The sequence below is a fragment of the Phocoena sinus genome, chromosome 1 (assembly GCF_008692025.1).
Source record: "Phocoena sinus isolate mPhoSin1 chromosome 1, mPhoSin1.pri, whole genome shotgun sequence".
Lineage (NCBI taxonomy): Eukaryota > Metazoa > Chordata > Mammalia > Artiodactyla > Phocoenidae > Phocoena > Phocoena sinus.
Window position 1 is genome coordinate 24514949 of NC_045763.1, and position 19507 is coordinate 24534455.

Below are 19507 nucleotides of genomic sequence, written 5' to 3' on the forward strand. Positions count from 1 at the left end.
GAAGAGTGCCCAGAACATAGTAGGGGCTCAAACTCTTGCTGGGTCAGTGAATGAGCTGCGTATGGAAGGAAAAGTGCAAGTTTGCCTGTGGAGGGGGGATGGCGGCGGGGTGGGGGGGGGGAGCGGGGCAGGAAGAGATGCTGGCAGAGGAACCGCACAGATGAGACTGAGGCATAAGAGAACACAGCGTGTTCAAGCTGGTGGGGAGTGGAGTGTGCAGGGTAGAAGGTGGAGGGTCTGAGTCTAGGGCTGGGGAGTTGGGCAAGAGCCTGATCATGAAGGGCATTTGTTCATTTATCCATTCATTTAATATTTATTAAGCCCTATGTGGAGGCTGGCCTTCCGCCCATCTAAGGGGAGTGGACTTAACCCTGAAGGTACTTGGGAGCCATTGAGAGACAGAGAAGGCTCAGCGCATCTCACTGCTGGTCACAATGCTCCACACTAGGGAGCGCAGTGAGCCACTGGGTCTTCCCCCAGGGGGCCTGCTCTGCCAATGTCTTTGCTCCGGGGCAGCCTTTTGGAGGTCTGGGGAGAGGACGCCCACTGAGGTTTCCCCTGGCGAAGCTGCACAGCGACAGTCTCCACATGAGCCAGCCCATCCATCTGTGACCCTTCCAACGTGTGGGTTCCCACAACCCAGATGGGGAACTTGAACCTCCCAGGCTGAGGGAACCTCTTCCAGCGAAGCCAGCTTTTTCATTCCCTGGGGGCAACTGAGGCTACCAAAAAGAAAGGATTTGTTCAAGGTCATACTGCGTGTCAGTCACAACTCTTTTGTTCACAAGTAACAAGCACCCAATTCAGATGGACTTCTTAAAAAAAGAAGAGGAGGGCTTCCCTGGTGGCGCAGTGGTTGAGAGTCCGCCTGCCGATGCAGGGGACGCGGGTTCGTGCCCCGGTCCAGGAAGATCCCACGTGCTGCGCGAGCGGCTGGGTCCGTGAGCCATGGCCGCTGAGCCTGCACGTCCGGAGCCTGTGCTCCGCAACGGGAGAGGCCACAACAGTGAAAGGCCCACGTACAGCAAAAAAAAAAAAAAGAAGAAGAGGAAAAAGACGAAGCAGAGAAGGAGGAGGAGGAGGAAGAGGAAGAAGAGGAAGAAGGAGGAGGGGACTTGACTCACATAACCAGGATGTTGAAAGGTGAACTTCAGGTACAGTTGGATCCAGGCCTCAAACAATGGCTCAGCTTGGGACACACGCCACCTCCCCTATGAACCAATCATTGGGCCAGAGGTCTGCAGAACCCTCAATGGCCAAGCCTAGGTATAATATGCCTCCCGTTAGAGTGGAGGTGAGGTGGGGGGGAGCAGTGTCAGCCCCATGTGACACCCCAAAGAAAAATCAGAGTGCTGATCCAAGAAAGGGGGGAACAGAAGCAGGTGTCCACCACACCCAGGAACTCAGGGACCGAACCCAGGCCAGAACCCTGGCCACCTGACTCCAAGCCTCCCACCATCCCACTCCCCTGAATCCTATCGGCAAGATTATCCAGACATCAGCAAGGGGGGCAGAGGGGGCCAGGGTAGGAGATGCAGGAGCTGGAGGAAGGGGGCCAGTTGGGAGATCATCTGGCCGAGAGGTAATGAGCCCCTTGACAGAAACTAATCAATCTCCTAACTCCCTAACCCACTTTCTCACTTTGGCATTTTGCTGAGGGAAACATCTGTCACGTGTTTAAGATGAATGATACACCAACACCATTATTAATGTATTTTTAAGTGGTGTTTAGAATTAATTTCATTTTAAATAAAAGAAAACGACATATATCTTTCCCTACTTGTTTAGACCCTCAAGATGCCAGCACGACATGGCTGCTGCCTAAATGGTGTGACATCTGGGCATGACCCCCAGCACAGTGCACAGAGCCCAGCCCACCTCGGCCCGATACGTGGCAGGAGAATGCAACCTTCAGTGAGAGAAACCTAAGGCTGGTGAGGGTGGGTGAGATGAGTGATTTCCTCTACAGCTGGTGGGAGTAACAGTGTCATTTTTCTGGAAAGTCATTTAATAGGACGTTTCAGCTCACTCATCTCACTTCTGGGAAGCCCTCTTGAAGATGTCACTGGAGATGTGAAACAAAGCTTTGACTGCTGAGGATGTTCATCGTGGCATTGTTTACAACAGAGAGAAATTGGAAATAACCTAAATGTCCAAGCAGAGGAGAACGGTTGTGCAAACTTAAACAGGTCCACTCAATGGGATGGTTTATGTCTATTCAAAAAAAAAAAATGTTGCCTGCAAAGATTATTGACTTCAGATGATTTGATTGGAAAAAGAAGAAACTTAAGGAAACTCAGGTAAAAGGAGGATTGTTTTAAGCATCAGAGGAGTTTCCCAGAATACAACTGCCAGCAGCAAAACTGGACACACCAAACCTGCCAGGTCCACAAGCAGCATATATCTCCCCAACTAGGTCTCTCATCCCTGTTTCTCTCTCACTTCAATTTTCTCTCTCGGCAGACCAGCTTGGTGGTTCCACCCCCAGAGTTTACCAGCTCAGTCACATAGTTATTTGATTCAATCTTCCCCTCTTCCTATTGAAAGAAAAATAGACAAGAAGAGAGGGAGGAGAAAGGGTAAAAAGAGAAAAGAGAAAGAAAAAAAAATTCCTAGAAAGTCTCAGCCTGGTCCAATCAGCTGTGCTGGACCAGGAGGGCTACCCACGTGACACCAGGCTTCTATCTTTGTTGTTTGGATGGGGTAAGGCAGGGGAAATGATTGCTATCTCAAATAGGAGTACATAATCCAGGGTGTATTCGTTATCCATTGCTGCATAACAAATTATCCCCTTTAAACATTTAGTGATTTAAAGCAGCGTTTATCTCACACACTTTCTGAGCGTCAGGAGTTGAGGGCCATCTTAGGTGGGTGCCTCTGACTCAGGGTCTCCCATGAGGTTGACGTCAAGTCTTCCGAAGGCTTGATGGGACTGGAGGACCCACTTTCAAGCCCACCCTTGTGGCCATTGACAGGAGGCTTCAGTTTCTTGTTGGCTATTTGGCTAGAGGCCACAGTTCCACCCCCACACAACCCTCTCCATCAGGCTGTTTACAACAGGACAGCTGGCCTTCCCCAGAGCAAATGATCTGAGAGAGAGAGAGAATTACCAGGACTGAAGCTGCAGGGTCTTTTCTAACCTAATCTCAGAAATGACCCCATCGATTCTTCCATAACTTAATGTTCACACAGAGCAACCCTGGTACAGTGTTGTGGGTCGGGGTGGGGGGGGGAATACACAAGAGTGTGAGCCCCAGGAGGACAGATCAGTGGGGACCACCTATGAGCCTGGCTAATACACACAGAAAATCCCATTCTACAGCAATGGTTTCAGAAGTGGATGTATGATTTTTTATATACGAATCAAGTGGGGTGAACGTAGTCCAAAATAAAACCTTCTTTGTAAAATAACTTGCCTTTGGTTATTCCTACTGGGTAAAGAGGACCTGACCAGGCCAGAGCTGAGACTGGACACAACCAGCTCATAGGGCTGAGCCATCCAGTTACCCACATGAGATGGCGGCAGGACCAAGAGTGGTGCTTGGGTCCTGCCCTAGCTGGGGTTCAGGCACACACATAAGATGGGTCTGGCGGACTAGAGGCAGGCACCTAAGGGAAGCCAGGAAGCACCATCAGGTGCCAAAGGAGAAACTCTTCCTAAACTCTTCATAAGAGGAAGCAGAGGGTGGGTGGCAAGCCAGACCCAGCAGCAGGGGTCTCGGGATGGAGGCAGGCGGTTCTGAATTCCTCCTGCCAACTGGTTTCTGGAGCTGCTGCAGCCCAGTCACCAAGCCCAGGAGGAGAAGTCTGAGGGTGAGCAGACAGAGCTGTCGTAGAAGATGGGGGACACCCCCCCCCCGTCTTAAGAAGCACTCTTCCCCTCATTTACCAGCAAACAGTGAGCTCCTGCAGTGACGGTGGAACAGAGAACCTGTGGGCCAGGGAGGCAGGACCTGGCAGGCCGGGGCACTGATGGAGAAGTTGACGGTAGCAGTGGCAGTGGTGACTGATGGGGATAGAGGACAACGCGGGTGGCTGCCTACTCCCATTCATAAGCACAGAGGATTCACCCACACACTTCAGAGGGGACAGGAACTCCCCTAAGATGTGGGGTTCCTGCAGGAGAAGGTGGGGGTTTGAGCCTGCAAGATGCAGATATTCACGCTAACGCTGCTAGTGAGGTTTTCACCATTTATCATCCTTAGAACCCCAGGGCTGGGGAAAGTGCGGTGGAAATCTAGGCCAAACCCCACTCGAGGCTGGGATCCCTGTCCACACATCTCCACCAGGCTTGACCACTCCCAGCAACGGTGGGCTCACGACTCCATCAGAACATTCATTCCATAATCAGACAGCTGTGACACATCGAAAGTTCATTCTGAAATTTGAGACAACATCTCTCTCCCTATGGGTCCCTCTGATTGTCCCTAGTTCTGCCTTCTGGTGCCTCAGAAAACCAATCAGCACCCACTCCCCCTGATGGTCCCATGGTCGGTCATCCTCTTCATTGTTCAGGTCTGCTCTCCCAAGCACATCGTAGCCCATCAAGACTGCAGCAGGAGGGGGCTTCCCTGGTGGTCCAGTGGTTAAGACTTCGCCTTCCAATGCAGGGGGTGCGGGTCAGGGAGCCCTGGTCAGGGAGCTAAGATCCCACGTGCCTCGTGGCCAAAAAACCAAAACATAAAACAGAAGCAATATTGTAACAAATTCAATAAAGACTTTAAAAAATGGTCCACATCAAAAAAAATCAAAAAGACTGCAGCAGAAGCCAAACTGAATCCCACCACACACCCATTAGAATGACTACTATTAAAAAGACCGACCATGCCAAGTGTCGGTGAGGATGTGAAGCAACGGGAACTCTCGTACACTGCTGGTGCGAATGTAAAACAGTACAACCACTTTGGAAAACAGTCCACCCTTCCAAGTCCCCCAGACCTTCCACTGCTAGGTATTTACCCAGGAGAAATGAAATATATGTCCACACAAAGACTGGTACATAAATATCCCTAGCAGCTTTATCTGTAATAGTCTAAAACTAGAAACAACCCCTATGTCCGTCCAAAGGTGAATGGGAGCACAAACTGTGGTGTAGCCAATACGATAGAATACGACCCAGCAGTAAAAGGAACGCAGGATCCCCTGGATGCATCTCGAAAAGGTTACACTGACTGAAGGAAGCTAGACACAAAAGTCTGCATGCTGTATGATTTCGTTGATGCAAACTTCTAGAAAAGGCAAAGTGATCTATAGTGACAGAAAACAGATCAGGGCTTGCCTGAGAATGGGAGTGGAGGGAGGAAAGGGTGGCTAAGGGGAAGCAGGAAACTTTCCGAGGTGATGGGGATGTCAGGGGTGATTGTGGTGGTGCCCTCACCAGTGTATGCACCTGTCAGAACTCTCCGAAGTGTAGGCTTTCAATACAGCAAGTTGTACACGTGAAATAGGCACAGTGTGTTTTAAGTTGTTTCTTAAAAACTCGAGCACACGATCCCTTCATTGAGTGATTTACCAAACTGGGGCCAAGCTGAAGGCCTCCTGGGTCTGCTTTGACGAGCCCTTTGTAAGTAGCTCATGGATGCGCCTGAGCGATGCTAACTGGGCACCATCTCCTTGGCAGGTTTAGACCTTGTTAATCCATGACTCTGGAAACTGGCTTCCCATACCCACCAACGGTCATTCGGCAAGTTCATGGCAGAGCCAGGAGTTAAGCGCAGCTCTCCTGATTCCCAGGCCCTTCTCTTCCCCACGGCGTAAAGAGAAATAGAAGCACATGGACTGCTTCATGGTTCTCCAAGCTGCTTGACATCTGTAATCTCATTTCCTGGATTAATCCCATTTAACACAGTCAAGTGTGTAATGGATAAGATGGTGCTGGGAGGACAGACAGCTTGTTTATTTATGGCAGGCGTCTATTCTGATGGCTCAGGGCCCAGGCCAGGCCAATTGTTAGATATCTTGAATAACCCTCCTGGGTTAAGCATTCTGGCCTTTGGAGTCAGACAGAACTGGGCTGGAATCCAGGCACTACCACTTACTAGTGGAAGACCTCGAGCAAACCATTTAAGCCCTCTGAGCCTCAGTCTCCTCCTCCGTAAAATGGGAATAATAACAGTAAGTGACTCATAATGCTGCAGGGAGGATTAAATGGGGCAGCAGCAACCAGCTCGTAGTAAACACTCCAAGTCTGGCAGCTGTCGTTACAGCTATTACTACTATTAATCCTCACAGTACTCTTATGAAGTAGGTCCCATTATTACCCCCATCTTACAGATAAAGAAACTGAGGCTCAGAGATGTAAAGCTATTCACCCAAATGTCCCAGCAAATAAGTGGCAGAGCCAGGATTTGACCTCAAGTCCCCGGTATGGCTCCAAAGCCAACTCTGGATCCTCAGCATCCACGCTGCCACCTCTCAGGTGCAGTGGGGATTCTAAGATAGGAAGGTATAATCAAAGTCCCCTCAAAGCCCACTGGTTACAGTTGGAGCTGAAGGAAGCCGAGGCCTGGCCAAACTGGTGTGACCGAGGTCAGGCCAAGAGTCCCCTCTCTGGACTCTGGGCTCTGCACTTAGAAAAGCAGGATGGGGGACTTCCCTGGTGGTCCAATGGCTAAGACTCCGTGCTCCCAATACAGGGGACCCGGGTTCGATCCCTGGTCAGGGAACTAGATCCCGCATGCATGCCACAACTAAGTGTTTGCATATGGCAACTGAAGATCCCGCACGTGGCAGCGAAGATCCTGCATGCCACAACTAAGACCCGGTGCAGCCAAAATAAATAAATAGAAAAGGAGGACGGCACAGAGAACGCAGACCATGAGGAAGGGCGCGCCCCCAACTCCAACACATCCCTGAGAGTGACCAGGCCTGCTCTGTTCATCAACGTCCAGAGTCATCAGAGCCTGAACCCCAAACTGTAATAGGGTCAGTGTGTGACCCTGTGCAGGTCCCCAAGCAACTGAGAGCCCTAGACCCAGCCATAAGCCAAGAACACTGGACAAGGTGACAGCTCAGACCATCTTCGTTTCCAAAGTGCCGGGAATGCCTGGGATGCAGAGGATACCCAACTCCAGGTGGGCTGGGGACTTTGAAGGTACAAAAGGGGTGTCCCAAGGAGAGCCCACTGGAGCAAGGTTTTGGCCCCAGCATGGGGTCACCGTTGATGCAAACAGGCAGCCTGGGGAAGGGAACGGAACAATGGCTTTGGAGACAGCAGACCTGGATCCAAATTCCATTCTGCTATTGACCCACAGCCTGGCCATTCCACTGCCTGTCTCTGAGCCTCAGTATCTTCATCCACAAAATGGAGACAATCACACCAGCTTTATAGGGTTGTGTGGCATTTAAAGAAAATCATTTATCTGAAGCACCGGTAAATAATAAACGGTGGCTGCCTTAATCACTGTTTCCCACCTTCACCAGCAGAAGTGACATTCACGCAGCTCCCAAAGGTTGCAGGGAGCAACACTGCATGCTCAGCCAGTGCCTGCCCAGATGACCGTGACCCCGGACAGGCGCCCCCGCAACGGACACCGCTGCCCACCACGCTCAGTCACAGAACTGAGTACAAACTCACCCTCGTACACAGCGACCCAACCTGAGCACGTGCGCACAGTCTCTACCAGGATTTCCCAAAGGGAGGAGACATTTCCTCACGTCTGTGACTGCGCTGATGGAAGAGGCCGTGACCTTGGTGCTGCTTCTGTAGGTTTCTCAGCAAGCCAGCGGGTCCCTAGCACAGCCTGCAGCACCAGGGGATCTGCAGAGAGGAGAACCCAGGGTCCCGGGGAAGAGGAAAAAGCCCGGCTCACCCTCCTTCTGGGCTGAGATTGTGTCTGACCAGCCCTGGAGTTGACCAGTGAGTGTGTGAGTCCCCAGGAGGCCAGGATGGGGGGTGCCCTAGCAGGAAGAAACCTAGATAGATAGTCTCTTGGTGGGGGGGGGGGGGGCGGTGGTCATTGTGGCAGGATGGTACAGTGGTTACACCAGGGAGTTTTGGAGCAGGAGGGCCCTGCTTTGTCCCCCAGCTGTGCCATGTATTAGCTGTGTGACCCTGGACAAGTTACTTAAACTCTCTGGACCTTAGCTGTCCACCTATCAAATGGACATGATAATATTAGTGGGATAATATTACATGGTAGAAATACTGGGAGTGGGGATGTGCGGAAGAGTTAAATGACATCACACACGCCTCTAGACATGGTAAGCACTCAGAGGTGTGAGTCATTTTTATCAAGGGTCCAGGAGCAGGAAACTGCCTCTAGATATTGGGTATCCCATGGATTGCAAAGTGACAGCTCACAAGCCCAGATGCAGCCCACAAATGGCCTTTGTTTGGCCCAAATGGTGTCTTTCTTTTTAAATTTTTGCCAACACTTAATAATCAGATTTCACATCAAAATCTGAATTTCCTGCTTCTCTTGAAAAGTTCAAACATTGGCAATCCTAGGCCCGCTTTCCCACCTGGCAAGTACCAGCCAGAGCCGAGCAGCCACTGCCCAGCTCACTCCAGCGCTTCCCAGGTCCAGCCACCTCCCCTGCTCCCTGCCCTGCCCTGTGGGTCCTGGAGGTTGTACCCCTTGACCTGGCCCTGCGCCTTCACGATGCCACACAGGGAAACAGGACTCTAGAGGGGGCAGAAACCCAGCCGGGGTCACACAGCAAGTCAGTGGCAGAGGTGGAATTAGGACTCAGGGGGTCCGATTCCCAAACCCCCCAAGCACTGGTGAGATGCTAACAAGAGCAACTGGCCGTGCCCCCAAAGCTCCTGCATCTACAGCCCTCACTGGAGAGATAGGATCATCACTGGGCATGGTTACTTTGCTAAGCCTTAATTTCTTCATCTGTAAAATGGGATAATCGTCCCTTCCTCAGGGTGATTGTGAGGACAAAATGAATTTTTAAAAGTAGGGATCTTAGGGCAGCACCCAGCACACAGTGACTGGCTGATAAGTAGCAGCTATCATCACTGTTATCAACAAGTCCTGGCCTGCGTGATGCATGCACACCGTCTCGTTGCTTCCTCTAACCAGCTGTGATGTCACTCTGCTTAGCCCCATCTGACAGATGAGAAAACTGAGGCCCAGAGGAGGGGCGTGAGACTCACACAGCCCGTGAATGATGGAGCCAGCATCTGGAATTCCAACCCAAGTTCAAGCCAGGACAGTCTGGCTCCAAAATACCAGCTCTCCCCACGCATCAGAAGCCTCTACAGAGTCCACATATAATGATTGAGGGCCTACTATGTGCCAGGCCCTATTGCAGACACCAGGGATAAAGCGGGGAGTTCAACAGATGAGCAGGGGTGGGGCCATAAACAATAAACATATCACTCAGGCTCTGGCAGTGGTAGATGCCAGGAAGAAAAAATAGGAGAATATTAGAGAGTGCCTGGATGGGCACAGTGGGTGCCTTAGCCAGAGCAGTCAGGGCAGGCTGCCCCAGGGAGGTGACATTAAATAGGGACCTGAAGGCTGAGCAGGAGTCAACCAGGCAAGAACGGGGCAGAGGCTCCAGACTGGGCCAAGGCTTGCGTTCTCCAGACACGGGAGGAAGGCCAGTATGGCTGGAGCAGGAGAAAGAAGGCTAAGAGTCAGACAGGTAGGTGGTGGCCGGAGTTCTGAGCAATAGAGCATCTGGTTTAAACATAACAACCCCCTCCACCCTCCATCTGGGGCACACCGTGTGCCAGGCACCGCGCTGAGGCCTCTGCCTGCGATACGTCATTCCATCCTCCCCAGTCACCTGTGAGCCACAGCCCATTGTCCTGTTTGCCAGGTGATGACACTGAGGTTCAGAGAGAGGCACGGACTTGCCTGGGGCCACCCTGTTGAAGAGATGGGTGCAGGCCTGGAATTCCCATCTGAATGCTAAGCCAGGCTGTCTCCACGTACCACCTGCTGGGAGCAGGCTCAGACTCCTGGCCTTGATGTGATCAGAACTGGGATCAAAGTGTCACCTCCCAGGGACTTCCCTGGTGGCGCAGTGGTTGAGAATCCGCCTGCCAATGTAGGGGACACGGGTTCGAACCCTGGTCTGGGAAGATCCCACATGCCGCAGAGCAACTAGGCCCGTGCGCCACAACTACTGAGCCTGCGCGTCTGGAGCTTGTGCTCCGCAACAAGAGAGGCCACAACGGTGAGAGGCCTGTGCACCGCGATGAAGAGTGGCCCCTGCTCGCCACAACTAGAGAAAGTCCTTGCACAGAAATGAAGACCCAACACAGCCCAAAATTAATTAATTAAAAAAAAAAAGTCAGTCACCTCCCAGCCTAGCAGGGCTCTTCCTGGAGCAAGAAGGCTTTTATGGTTCCCATCCCTGGTAGCACCAAGCTTCCAGCCCACGGGCAGGGACACACAGAGCACACATACTCACGTGCCTATGCCTGTGCACACACAGCAGCCCAGCCAGGAAGAAGGTCTGGGAAGGGGGCAAGAGATGGTCAGGAGGAAACAGCGCGCTCCACACGTAATGAGCTTCCAGGCACCCGGTGGCTGTGGGCAGGTCCCCCCAAGCTCCTCATCTCATTGAGGGGTGCATCCCTCAGGCCGGAAGCCTGGGCAGCATCCCAAATTCTCATCTTTCCTACACTCCCCGCTTCTAGCCTGCTACAAAGCCCATCCTAGTTCCCGCATCCATCCTTGTCTCCTACCTGGGCTCGAAAGGCAAGCATCTCTCCAGTTTTCACATCCTCTCATTCCACTGCCAGCCCCCCTTAAGCTGGAGAACCAAGGGCAAGACGGCGGTGGCCGCTCCTGAGGACTTGGGGCTGGGCAAACCTGTTTAAAGGAAGACCAGAGCATTAGTACATTGATGTCACCAGCCCTGGCCTGCTGACGGACACCAGCGTCAGCCTTTGAGACACACATACACACACACACACAGACCTTGAGTTCTCATTTCATGGCTATCAGGTTGCAGTGACACTGTTCCAAGACAAAACAGGAAATCCCTCGACAGAGCCAGCCAGATGGGGCGAGGGCCGAGAATCTGAAACCCCCTCTGCTCTCCACGATCACCCCCTCCCCACCAACCCCCACTCCTTGGGGAGGAGCTCACCCCCACCCCCGACACCCCAGGCGTGGACAGAGCCCAGTCTTGAACTTAGGGCCCCGAATTCCTGCACCATGCAAGCTCCCTGCCCCGCATGGGGCCTCCTGTCTCCATCGGTAAGGCCCAAGTGGATGACCCCAAGGGCCCTCCCAGTTGAGGAAGTCCACCTTTTATGGGCATTTGGTTCCCAGACCCAGTGGCTGGGAGTCTCCCAAAGCCCAGTGTGCAGTCAGCAGGCAAGCCAGCAGGGGGCGCACATGCCTCGTTAATGGGAGATGGGGGACCCCGGCCCTGGCAGGACCCTGGAAACAGTGAGTCCCTACTTGTACCCCCTCCCATTCTGGTTTTCAAAGGGCTCCCCACAGTCTCGGGACCAGGCCTCTGCGCCTTTGCACATGTAGTCCCCCCTGCTGACCTGTTCTGACCTCCTTGCCTACGAAACTGCGTGAAGCATCTCACCTCTCAGATGGGGAAGCCTATCCCTGCTCCTCTGAGCAACCACCTCTCTCTGAGTTGCTTTAACTGGATCCTCAGGGCCTGTTGCAGGTCTGGTCCTAAACAGGGGTTGATGCATTAGCGGATGGAGGGATGGATGGAAGAAAACCAGCTACAAGCAGCCCACGTAGTTCTCCAAAATCAAATAGCATGACATGGGAAAGCCCTGGGGAGGAAATCATTTTAGGAAATAAAACACTTACTGAGGTCTAAGGAACTGACACTTGGATGGACACGTGTGCCTGGTGTAACGATCTTATTAAATCCTTACGAAACTCCTTTGGAGCAGGTAATAATACCCCCATTTTACAGAGCAGGAACTGAAGCTTAAAGGGAACAAGTAAGTACATTGTCCAAGATAACCCAGAACATACGTGGAAGAAGCAGGATTTGAACTCAAATCTGTTTCACTCTTCATCCTGCTATTACCCAAATGTCAGCTCTGGGCTCACGCCCTCCTGACTCCCCAGCAGGGTCCTCTGGGTGATTCCAAGAAGCAGACAAACATAGACAGGCCTCGAATGGACTGGCAGCCCTTGTCCTAGTTTTCGTTAATTCTATCCTGACTCTCAACCTACCCCAAATTCTAGAGAGCCTAATTCTGACCCCACCAGTAAAAGCTAACATCTACAAACAGCTTACTATGTGCCAAGCACTTTGGATGCAACATTTGTGATCCTCACCAAAATCTGATATGAGGCATATTATCCCCATTTTACAGATGAGGAAACTGAGATTCCAAGAGGTGAAATGATTATCCAAGGTCACACAGCTAATAGGTGGCAGAGGCAGGATTCAAACCCAGGGTATCTATTTCCATGGCCCAAGCTCTTAACCATTACTTAAACTTACTCGTTCTCCCATCCTCCAGTAGGCACTCCAAAGGTCCTCTCTTGGCCAGGCCTCCACTGGACTCACCCTGAAAAGGTATGACCTTCCTCAGGCCCCCACCCCCACCCCGCAACAATCAGAATCCAGTCCACAGCCCCAAACCCTGGCTTCAGTTTGGCTTTCTGGGATTATCATCCAAAGAGGAGGAGTTTTGATGAAACTAAAATGAACACCTCTTCCCCCTCCAGATGCATTGGGGCCCCCAGACGCTTGTCCTAAACTGGGCTCTGAATCCCACATGTCCTGGCTCTGCCACTGAATCTCTCTGGGCTTGGGAGAGTCCTTTAATAGCTCTAAGCCTCCGTTTTCTAATCGGTAAAATGAGATAGTAGGATCAGGATCTCAGGGCTACAGCGGGGGCTCCTGGCACATTCAGGGGCTCACCCTAGGCTAGTTCCCTTCCCTTGAAACTCCTAAGGCTGATCTAAAGGCCCAGCCATGGGAGACCTCCCACTTATTCACACATTCATTCAGCCAACCTCTGGGCACGGCTGATTTGTGCTGAGCTCTACGCTCTGTGACCTTGGGCGAGTCACTTCACCTGTCTGCGCTTCCACTGATCATCTTTAAAGTGGGGATGAATGTGGCACCTGCCTCCAGGGTTGTAGGGAGAACTAGAAATCATGTAGGTAAAGTCTTAGCACAGTACCTGGCACATAGGAAGAGCTCAGTGGTGGTAGCTATTTGGATATTATTGAGGAGTTTTCAAAGTCTGATTGAGGGAAGGAACAGCTAATCAAATGACTGTCATACAACGGGATCACTGCTAATACCAGGCCAAGCTCGGTGCTGTGGGGACACAGGGGATGAGGCAACCAGCCCTGACTGGGGAAATCAGGGAAGGCTGCGCAGAGGAGGTGCTATTTGGAGGATAAGGAGAATTTCACCCCGAGAATGGGGGAGGCATTCCTGGCAGGGGAACAGGAGTGGCAGAAGCTCAGAGGCTCTTGGAGGGATAAGCAGATGTCCAATGAAGAGGCGGTTGTGTCTGGGGAAGTTTGAGGACACGGAGCTGGGAGGTGATGGTGAACCACATCATTGACCTGTCTGGGGGATTGGGACCCTCTCCTGGGGCAAGGAGCCAGAGAGAGACAAGATCCAGTCCTCTCTGAGAAAGATGTTCCAGGTGGCGGCACGGTCCAGGAGGATGGTGCAGGGCAGGGCAGAAGGCAGAGACTGATAGGCCTGCTCCTGAGGAGGAGGAGAGGAGGAGGGGTTAGAGGTTGGAGAAACTATTCAGACTCCAAGCTCCCAAGACCTCTGCCAGGAAGGAGGGGCTGAAGCAAGGTGAGGGCCGGGGCGACCACCTCTCCAGTCAGCCAGGACCAGAGCTGAGGCCGGGGTCGGGAGGGGGGCTGCCGGCACACTGAGTCACTCACTCCACTTATTGGATTTCTGAGAAATTGGTCCCCTCCCCCATGCCCCAGCAGCCAAGGCCGCTCCATGAAAGTGGCTTTGTCAGTCAGCCCAGGAGCAAGAATCAGGTACTGAGCAGGAATGGGCCGGGCACCAAGGGGAGAGATACACGACGCTGGGAATTCTCAGAATGGCCATGGAAGCTCTGGTGCTCAGGGCTGATCATACAGGAGGCAGGAGGGGATATGGCAGCCTGCTTCAAATCCCTGCTCAGCCTTTAAAGGCTGTGTGACCTGGGGCCACTTCCTTAACCTCTCTGTGCCTCAAATGGGATCCCCAAGCGTCTACTCAAGACAGAGGGTTGTTCTGAGGATTACTAAATAAAATCTGACAACGACTGGCCATGCTGCAGTCTCTGGGTGAGGGTTGGGTGCTACTGTTACTGTGGAGAGTGGGGTTATCTAATGCCCCCCAACTGTCTCAACCCTCAGCTTTCAAAGATTCCCCAAGATAAAATCCAAGCTCCTTGGATGTACCCTGTTCCCTCACCAGCCCATCCCCGCTCCTTCCGTGCTAAACCTCCACACCCTTGTCTATAGCGGTGCTCGTGCCAGGATGCCCTCACTTTGTCCCCTTGTCTCTCTGATAGGCTCCTCTTGTTTCCACAGCAGGTCTCCAATGAGAGATGCTGTCCTCTGGTTTGGGACGCCTCTCCCGCCCCTCTCCATCCCCTGCCATCAGGAGTGGCTCTCTCCTCTGAACTCCCACTCAGAGCACTGGCTAATATCTGCCATTTATGGTTTACAGGTCTGCTCCCTTCAAGGAGAGGGGTGATTGCGTCTGAATGCCAGGGTCCAACACACCTGTGGGCCTCAGCTAATAGTGGGTGACTGAATGAGCGTATAAGCACCAGCCAGCGCCGACGTAAGCTACCATGTATGAAGCATCTCCTCTGAGACTCCATCCTCACAAGTGTCTTGTGAAGTGGGAGCATTACAGTGCCCACCTCACAGGTGAGGAAACCGAGGCTCAAGGCTGAGGGACTGTCCAAGGCTGCCCAGGAAAGAAGGGACAAAGCAAAGATGAGAATTTGGGCCTGTCCCGCCCCGCCTCAATCCACAGGTTGACCTCAGGCTCTCTCTCCTCCGTCTCCCTTAACCCCTCCTCTCTGTAGCTGACAAAACACACTGACAGGCATTACCTCCTTTTTGGGAGAAGCCGCGTAGAACCAAAGACTGCACTTCCAACTCTGACTGCCGGGTTTCCTTGTGGACCCTGAGCACGTTCTAAGTGAGGAAGTGAGAGGAAAGGTCTGCTTGCCCAGGGTCATGGTGAGAATCAAGTCCGGCACACAGAGCAGGTGGTACCATGCTAGGCTCCCCGGGTGGGAGCTCGTGTTTTATTACTGATCTGTGTAATGGTCAGCTCAGATGGACGTTCCTCCCATTTTACAGATAAAGAAACTGAGTTTCCAAATGCCGAAGTGACTAGCCCAGCTCACAGATATAGTAAATGACTCAACAGTCAGAGGCTCAAACCACTGCTTTCAGCACCAGACCTAGCACCTTCCCCTAGATCACTCGCAAAACAGGTCTCACCCCTCGGTAACCTAAAGGTGTCAAGGGCCCAGTCCAACTGACAAGAGCCAACATTTACTGGGCACTTAGCCTGTCCCCGTTCTAAGCCCTTTACTTGTATTAACTCACGTAATCTCACAACAACCCTAACGCGGGTGTTACGATTATCCACAGTTTACAGACGTGAAACTGAGGCACGGGTGGCTTGAGCGACCTCCCCAAGGTCACAATGCCACTAAGAGGCTGGAACAGGAATTAGAAGGCAGGCAGCCTGACTCCAGGTCCAGCCGCAGGTTGGGTGTGAGGTCATGTAAATGCGAGGTTATAGGTAAGTCATCCAGAGACCAGACCCAAAGTCAGTGCTGGAGGGTGCAGACCCGGAATCCAAACCTGAGGACCTCCCCTGCACCACCGCCCTCCGCTTACCTGTGGATCCGGGGACTCTGTAGTGGGCGGGGCAGGGCGGTGTACCTCCCATCCCCGTTTGCAACCTGGGGGCTGCCCCCATCCCCACCCCGGCTAAGGTTAAGCTGCACCCGGCGGGTCCCACGGGCTCCCCCCCCCCGCCCCGGCAGCGCCCCGGAAGCGACAGCAGCCGTTTCATTAGCTACTTGGCCGCCGGCCCGCAGCGCCCGGGGAGCGAGGAGGGGCCCAGAGCCTGGGGCCCTTCCCGGCCTGGCTGCTCCTCCCGGCTCCAGTATCCCCTCCCTGGGGACACGTCCCCATCCATCCCCTCAGCGCAGCCGGGCTCCGTGCCAGGCCCTGCGTTCGTCCTGAAGACTCAGCTCTGACCCAGCGGCTCAGCGCACACAGTTACCACCGCGCGGAGGATGCCCTTCAACCAGGAGATTTATGAAAATAATAGCTCACGTTGGGGCCACGCTTCCAGTACTCAGTGTTGAGAATGCTTCACACACATTAACTCCTGCGATCTTCCCCCACGACACTCAGAGGAAATGCTACCATTTGACTGTCGAGGAAATTGAGGCCCAAGGACATGCACCCATTTTCTGGAAGTTGCCACGCTGAAGAAGGAGAGCAGCCTTCTCATTTACTGAGCACCGACTTCGTTTTAAACCTCACCACTCTCGCTGTATATCAAAGAAAGTTCATGAGGTATCCTGTTTTTTTGCCTGTTAAATTAGGGAGGTGGATACAACCAGGGTGTTACCACACCATATTCTCAGGAGAGGGTGGGCGTGGGGTAAGTCTGGGTTTTGAATTTGGAGCCAGAGTTGATACCAAAGCGGCATTTTTGCATCCAGACCACATGCCCCGCTGTGCTGAGGCCTGTGCAGGAGGCCATGTGAGCACTGGCAGAGAGATATTAGGAGAGGGTCCCTAGAAGAGGTGATAATTGGACTGGGTCTTGACGAATGAGTAGGAGTTCCCAAGAGGGCAGCATGCTGCAAAGGTCAGAATCCCTAAGGACAAGCCCTGACTTTCCCTCTTAATTGCCGGGTGACTTTCACAATATCTGTTCACCTCTCCGAGCCTCAGTTTCTTCATCGGCAAAATGGGAATAATTGTCCTGAGGTTGTCAGGATTGAGTGAGATCATGGAAGTATAAGCGCTTGGTCAGCTGTCACCAGGGGAGTAGGAGGGTATGCTGGACATCTGACCACCCGCTGGGTCTTGTATGCTGCCCAGAGGGCTTATCAGTTCCTCGTGGAAATGATTCTCTGCTCATGAAAAAAAAAAGGAGCTAAATGATATCCCTGTTCCACCAATGAGTAAACTGAGGCTCAGTGAGGTTAAAGAACTGACCCAAGAAAACACAGCTGTGACTGGAAGAGTCGGGATTCGAACCCACATTCACCTGACCACAAAGACCATCACCATTTCACTGTATCAGCACGAGTGGCTGCCCTGCATCCCATGGGTCCCTCTGTTGCAATTAATCTTTTTCTCACCGTTTCACACTAAAGCGGTTTTCAGTTTTGCATTCTTATAAATAACGTTCAACTGAACGTGTTTGTGCACAAACATTTGCCATAGTTTACATTATTTCCCAAGACCGATCCTCAAATAAGATTATTGGAGGTAGGAACGTTATAATAGCTTTTGATTAATATTTTCAAGTTACTTTCAAAAGGGTCACCATTTTGCAATCCCACCTGCAACCGAAGAGACAGGCTGTCACTGGATTCTCACCAGTTTGTTTTTTCATCTCCCAAATGTCCAAGATGAAATAGGGTATCACATAGATGTGTTGGCTTTATTATTATTATTATTATTATTATTATTACCAATAAAGTGGAGTATTTTTAAGGGCTGTGAATTTAACAGGATGTGTATCAGAAGTCATGGGTCCCGGGGAGAGACTGGAGTCAGGTGTGAAGGCACCCAAAGCAGAGAATGCTCGTTTCTGGTTGAAGGATTGCGAAAAGGAATGCATGGCCAGGGCGATCAGGGGTTTCTGGAGCCTGGGAACAGGCTTTAGCACTTGCTCTTTCCTCTTTCTGGAGCACTCCTTCCTGGCTCCTCACCAGCTGGGCTCTCAGCTCCACAGGCAGCTCCTCAGAGAGCTCCCCTCGACCCCCTCCATCACAAGGTGCTGTCCTCCCAGTGTCTCTCTGGTTTGTTCTCTTCACAGCCCTCAGCATACCTGAAATGCTTATTCATTTATTTCCCAGGCTGTTTTCTGCCTCTGCCTCTAGAATGTGAGCCCCTTGAGAAGAAGGTATGTGCTTCTTCACCCAGTGCTTGTATCCCGTGCCTGAAGCGATGTTTTTAATGAATTACTTAAATGTTTCTATTTCTGGGTCATCTTACCATCCAGCAGTGCTATTCCTGTTGGCATCACTTTGCCCAGAAGTGAACCGACCCATTTTCTTGCATCCTGCGCCCCCCATCTTCCCCAAACACCACTCACACCCAACCCCACCCCATCTGCCCCCAACACCACTACACCCCGACCCCATCTGCCCCCAGCACCGCTACACCCACACTCCATCCCTTCTTCCCCCAACACCACTACACCCCCACCCCGACCCCACCTGCCCCCAACACCACTACACCCCCACCCCACCCCACCTGCCCCCAACACCTCTACACCCCCACCCCGCCGCCATCTGCCACCTCACCACTTACATGAGGCATTGTGTCCATAGCAGCCTTTCCTGAAGTCCTTACACCACCGTGTTCTCACACTCTTCCCTCTCTAAGACTCTTCTTCCTGGGTGTCAGTGGTCCCGTTCCTTAGGACTGCACCTCAGAATTCCATTCCCCTCACTGTGTCAGACGGGACAAGTTCACTCTCTCCTGTGACCAGCCTCTGATGACCCACTAACATCCCTGCTCCCAGAAGGGCCACCCACTCCAGGTCCCCTGTGGAGCGGCAGGCTAGGAAGGCTGACAGAGGCGTTCCAGGGTCCACTGTCCCCTTCTCCCTCCCCCCACTGGGCTCTGTACAGGGATGGAAGTTATCTAGAATGTTAACTCCCCATGAGATGAAGTATGCCATGACCACCCCACACCCATCCTCAGAACCAGAGCCAGAACTGGTATAGACTGCATGGGTTTTAATATTATTTTTTTCTCTGTGTTCTCAAACCATATCAGTCTACCATAACCTTCACATAATAGTATTTCTCCTTTGGAGTCTCTAAGGAACACCCTGTGTGTGCAGGAGTTGTCTCCTTGATTCTAAATGACAGGTGCCATCTTCCCTCTCGCCAGTTCCCCTGCGGGCAAGGCCCCAGTGACCCGCTTGTATGCCAGAAGTCACCGTGGCGACTCTGTTGCCAACTCCACAGAGATCGCCGCCAGTACTTTTTGGCTGAGCCCGAGTTAAGATGACGGCCTCAGGGGCCCAGGGTGAGGGGATCTGTGGGGTTCAAATGAGTTTCCATATTCAGAGGGAGGAAAAGACTGTCACCTTTAAGAAACAGGTTGACCTGAATGAGTGGTTTTAACTGTAAGGCAAAGCAAAGGAGTGATTTGGTGCTAATGAGTATTGATTACAGAGACGAAGCAGGTTAATTGAGTGAGTTGGGAAGTTGGTTGCTAAGGTAACGTCTCACTTGGAATAAAATCATCGCAGTGAGTGCAAACTGTATCTGGATAAGGACCAGAGGTGCAGCTGAATCCTTCCTGGTTTTGGACCAAGAATATGAGCATCGAAACATTGGAAA

The 19507-nt window shown here is 52.2% G+C and overlaps 1 long non-coding RNA gene across 1 annotated transcript in view; it reads right to left on the reverse strand.

Annotated features, from left to right (window-relative positions):
* The window catches only part of LOC116747411, a 31415-nt gene extending 20230 nt beyond the window's left edge, over nucleotides 1-11185 (reverse strand). Inside the window, exons 1-2 of the long non-coding RNA XR_004348035.1 lie at nucleotides 10887-11185; nucleotides 10652-10778 (exon numbers count right to left, since the gene is read on the reverse strand). This is a non-coding gene — a long non-coding RNA (uncharacterized LOC116747411). The remainder of the gene's footprint in view (nucleotides 1-10651; nucleotides 10779-10886) is intronic.
* Between the last annotated feature and the right edge of the window lie 8322 nt (nucleotides 11186-19507).